Consider the following 5808-nt stretch of genomic DNA (forward strand, 5'->3'; position numbering starts at 1 on the left):
ACCAACTTTACTTTCTTATTCCGAAGTCCCTTCGTCTTCCTGTCTAGAATGGCAACCGGCCTCTCGACATAATTCAGGCCCCCATCCACCTGAATATCATCCAAGGATATAACCGCGGACTCATCAGCAACACACTTCCGAAGCTGAGACACGTGGAAGGTGTTGTGAATCTGACTAAGCTCCTCTGGAAGCTCTAAGCGATAGGCTACCTTGCCCACTCGGGCTATGATCCTGAACGGGCCTATAAATCGAGTCCCCAACTTGCCTCTCTTACGAAAACTGATAATCCCCTTCCAGGGTGACACCTTCAGCAAAACAAAATCCCCCACCTGAAACTCCAGATCTGATCGTCGTCGATCAGCATAACTCTTTTGACGGCTCTGCGCGATCCGTAACCGGTCGCGCACCTGCTGAATCAACCCGGTGGTCTTGAGTACCACCTCCGTGCTTCCCATCACACGATGACCAACCTCGTCCCAGTACACTGGGGTCCTGCACCTCCGACCATATAACATCTCGAATGGAGCTCGATCGATACTAGCATGATAACTGTTATTGTATGAGAACTCTGCCAGTGGGAGGTACGTATCCCAACTTCCTCCAAAATCCAGCACGCACGCTCGCAGCATGTCCTCCAATGTCTGGATCGTCCTCTCACTCTGACAGTCAGTCTGAGGGTGATATGCTGTACTGAAGTGTAGCTGAGTCCCCAGTTCCTCATGGAACTTTTTCCAAAACCTGGATGTAAACCGAACATCCCTATCTGAAACCACTGACACCGGCACCCCGTGCCTAGCCACCACTTCTCGAACGTAGATATCTGCCAACTTTTCTGCGGATATACTCTCGAAGATCGGAATGAAATGGGTACTCTTCGTTAGTCTGTCCACAATAACCCATATGGCATCCACTCCCCTTGACATCCTCGGTAGCTTCGTAATGAAGTCCATAGTGATCTCTTCCCACTTCCACATGGGAATGGGTAACGGCTGAACCTTGCCATGAGGCCGCTGGTGCTCAGCCTTGACCTTTCTGCAGGTCAAGCACCGCTCCACAAACCCGGCGATCTCCCGCTTCATGCAGGGCCACCAATAACTCAGTCTCAAGTCCCTATACATTTTTGTTGCACCTGGATGTATAGAAAACTTAGACTTATGCGCCTCCTCTAACAGTCTCTGCCTCACGCCCCCTGCCAATGGTACCCACACTTGGCCACACTGAGTCAAAAGACTGCGGCTATCCTTGACAAACAAGGGATACTGACCCCGAATTTTCTCTGTTTTCCAGTTCTCCTTTTTCACCCCCTCAACCTGAGCCCCCTTGATCATTTCCAACAAAGGCGAAATCACTGTCATCCTAATACAAATGTCCCTAATCGGGGACCCCGTCACCTTGCGACTCAAAGCATCGGCCACCACGTTGGCCTTCCCTGGATGGTATAGGATCTCGCAATCATAATCCTTTAGTACATCCAACCATCTCCTCTGCCGCATGTTGAGGTTCTGCTGATCCATCAAATACTTTAGACTCTTGTGATCGGTATAAATAATAAACCGCACTCCATACAAACTAGTAAACTAATTAAACATTAGTTTTGGAAGTTATAATCACACTCATATATAAATTAACCACTAGTTTTCAATTTAATCATTACTTATCCTAATTTTGAATTGCTATTAACTTATGCTCATAATGATTATTCACGACACACCTGTATATGGTGTCGATGAAACCAAAGACAACGGACAAGCAAATAAAACAATGTCCAAACCTTGGAAGATGACTTCGCTTTGGATTGTAGTAGCTTCACTTTGTCTATGACATCAACATTTTTATTATGTGTATTTTCATTGTAGTAAATTAACCTTGCCTATGCCATTAAATATTTTATTTTGTGATAAAAATAACTCATTTTGAGAACATCATCCTAATTTTTTTTATTTTTTTTGAACAGCTAAAATATCACTTATTAAAACATCATCTTTTTTTTTGAACATCATCTTAATTATTTATTACTAATAATATATTGTTATTATTACTAATGGCATTATTAACTATAAACTAATATATTATTATTATCGCAATAATATTACTATGTTAATAAATTAAGGTATTTATACATATTTATATACATTCAAAGATACTTAATTAATGAATCAAACAATAGTTTTAGATGTTTGAAAAACACCTTATCAATAATCTATCTCAATCAAACTTATCAAAAAGCTAAGTTATAAACTATTATATAAATTACGATAAATTATTTTTGCAATATGACCAAATGTTAAGTTACAATAAACTAACTTATTTTTGTCGGATAGATACTAAAACAAAAACATAAAAAGTCTGAGTTAGAGCGTGTTCGGCACGGAGCGTTTGGGAGCGTTTTAGAGCTTCTAGCTTCTAGCATTTGATAAAACGCTCCATTTTGAACAAAAAGTCTCGTTCGGCACTACAAGCTTCTAGCGTTTAGTTTAAACAAAACGCTCCAAATCCAAATGCTACTTCAAGTAGCGTTTAACAAAAAACTACAAGCTACAAGCTACAAGCTACTCGCTACCCACTACAAGCTACCTGCTACCAGCTAATTTTGCCGAACATGCCCTTAGAGTCATCCACAATGTATTTAGATGCTCACAATTTTTTAAATAATTATGTTAGAAGAATTAAATTATCATTTTAACAATAAACATTTTATAACCAGGATTAATACATTGAGTAACTAGACAATAAAAAAAATGAAAAAACGATGACAAGTCAACCTAATTCAGTCATCATGGTCTTAACATGTAAACATTTCTTAAGTGTTAAATCTGACAAAAGGTAGATGATTAACATTATTTGTTTCTAAAACGTTGTAGGTGCAACCGTTGATAAAGACCTTAACCTTCAATCTAATTTGCTCACTTCTATTTGGGATCGAAAGAGGGCCTAGAAGAGATAAACTCCTACCACATTTCCAAGACATGATCGAAGGTATACTAGCAATTCCAATCAATTTGCCATTCACTCAATTCAATCGTGGGATTTTAGCAAGAAAGAACCTAGTACCTATGTTGATAGATCTTATACGTGAGAAAAGGGAAGCACTTGAAGAACAAAAACAACAAGATGATCCTCATAAAGATCTCATCACTTCATTGCTTAGTATTCATAATGATGATGGCTCAACAACGATGTCTGATGAGGAGATCATTGACAACATCATCCTCGTGATGATTGCAGGATATGATACAACCTCAATTCTCCTTACATTTTTGGTTAGAGTTTTGGCTAACAACGAATCTGTTTACTCAACTATAGTTTGTGGTAAGGCATCTTATCTCCGTTTATATAGTAATCTTTTCAAAAATATTTTAAGATGCATGCATTTTTGTCATAAATTTATTCATGCATTAATTAACTACCTATAAGCATGCTAGTTGAACACTCGTGACATTTACCCTAACTTATAAGCATATTGTGTATTCATCAATGTCCTGACGACCAATAGACAAAACATCCCCATCACATACATTGTAATTTGTTTAATAAATTGAGTTTACATAATTGAAATTACAGAGCAAGAAGAAATTGCCAAGAGTAAAGCACCAGGGGAAGCTTTGACATGGGAAGACCTTACCAAGATGAAGTACATATGGAGAGTTGCATCCGAGATGCTGAGGATAAACTCTCCAGTGATTTTAAGCTTCTGGCGAGCTATGCAAGATATTGAGTACGGAGGATTTATAATTCCAAAAGGATGGCAAGTATGTCACATAAATGATTAACCAATAAAGGCTTATATACAAAATATCATATTATAGCATAAACGCTTATTTGATTTTGTGTGTTTTTGCAGGTGTTGTTGTCTTCTTCCATGACACACATGAACAATGACATTTTTGAAAACCCGACCATGTTTGATCCAACACGTTTTGAGAAGCATGCACCACAACCACCACCTTTTAGTTTTGTGCCTTTTGGAGGAGGGCCAAGAATGTGTCCTGGTATTGAGCTTGTAAAAAATGGAAACTTTAGTCATGATGCATCGATTGGTGACTCAGTTTACTTGGGAGCTTATTAAGAAAGATGAATCGTTCAAGAGAAATCCAATGCCAGAATTCGATCAAGGATTGTTCGTTAGGATCACACCCATAAAAAGCAACATTTATGTCATCTAAAGGATCTTTGTAGGGAAGATTTGGTCTAATATGTTGAACACGACTCTTTATATGGGAAACAACAAGAATTTTATTAAGACACTTAAGAAGAACTTACACTTTGTGAGACTACTATACACTTTGCTTTCTTTGAGGCCTTCTTGGATGGTTTAGAGCAAATGAGCTCCACACCTATTTATAGGCCTTTTAGGAAGGTTCTAGATACTAGTATACACTTACTACATACTAGATAACTCTAGAACTATCTAACATACTCTATATGCTTCCATATGTTTCTAGAATATTCTACCATGTTCGGGAGAGGTCTAGGATGCTCCAGTGTCTTCTAGAATGATCCATAACCTTCCAGGGTCTTCCATATCGTTCTAGAGTATTCTAGACTCTTCCGGTATATTCCGGAGTCTTCCATAGTCTTCTCTAATGTTCTAGAATCTTCTAGAGCATTCTAGAACAAGCTAAAGTCTTCTAGATAATATTTGTTCTTATTAGGCTAGTGATGATCTTTAACACTCCCCCTCAGCACTAACCCCCATTCTTTGTATCATGTTAAGCTGATAGCGAAAACCTTCACATTTTCCAGTACTCAGCCCTTTGGTGAACAAGTCAGCTATTTGGTCATCGGTCTTGATCTGTCGCATCTCAATTTCTTCCATCAATACTTTCTCTCTGATAAAGTGATAATGCACTTCCACATGCTTTGTTTTAGCATGAAATACTAGATTTTCTGCCAGCCGAATTGCAGATTGGTTATCGCAGTGAAGTGGTACCGCATAGTCAACTTTTTGATGTAAGTCCTCCATTAGGAGTACCAACCATGTACTTTCTTGAGCTGCTACGACCGCTGCTTTGTACTCCGCTTATGTGGTTGACAATGATACAGTTGGTTGTCTTTTACTACACCATGATATTGGCCCCGACCCAAGCTTGAACACATACCCAACGGTTGATCTTCAGGTATCATGGTCTCCTGCATAGTCAGCATCACAATATCCAACCAACTTGCAGTATTCTCCTCTTTTATACAAGAGACCATAGTCAATTGTACCTTTGACATATCTCAAGATCCGTCGGGCAGCATCCAAATGAGGTTTCTTCGGACTTTGCATGTATCGACTCATAACTCCAACCGCATAAGCAATGTCAATCCGAGATAAAGTTAGGTAGATAAGACTACCTACTAGTTGTCGATACATCATTCCATCGTCCAACTCTTTTCCTTCATGAGCACATATCTTGGCATTTTGCTCTATTGGTGTTGATACTGGCGTACTCTCCAACATGCCAAAATTTTGAAGTATATCTCTTGTATACTTTTGTTGGCAGAGGAACAACCCTTCCTTTGTACGATCAACTTCTAGCCCCAAGAAGTGTTTAAGCTTCCACAACTCTTTCATTTGGAATCGCACCGATATATTTTCTCTTGTTTGATGGATTTCTCTTTCGTCATCCCCGGTGATGATCAAGTAATCCACATAAACCAACACAATTGCCAACTTCCTTTCTTTTTCTTTGACGAATAGGCTTGAGTCTGCATGTGCAACTGAATAACCACTTTGGGTAAGAAATTCAACAATCTTACCATACCAGGCTCTTGGTGCCTGCTTCAATCCGTAAAGAGCTTTTCTCAGCTTGCACACATGATTGG

At 39.1% G+C, this 5808-nt stretch overlaps 1 pseudogene; it reads left to right on the top strand.

Annotated features, from left to right (window-relative positions):
- Positions 1 to 2749: 2749 nt before the first annotated feature.
- On the top strand, positions 2750 to 4163 carry LOC145126514 (beta-amyrin 28-monooxygenase-like; annotated as a pseudogene).
- Positions 4164 to 5808: the final 1645 nt, after the last annotated feature.

Source organism: Lactuca virosa, chromosome 7 (genome assembly GCF_052849685.1).
Source record: "Lactuca virosa cultivar CGN04683 chromosome 7, Lactuca_virosa_CGN04683_v6, whole genome shotgun sequence".
NCBI classification, from domain to species: Eukaryota; Viridiplantae; Streptophyta; class Magnoliopsida; order Asterales; family Asteraceae; genus Lactuca; species Lactuca virosa.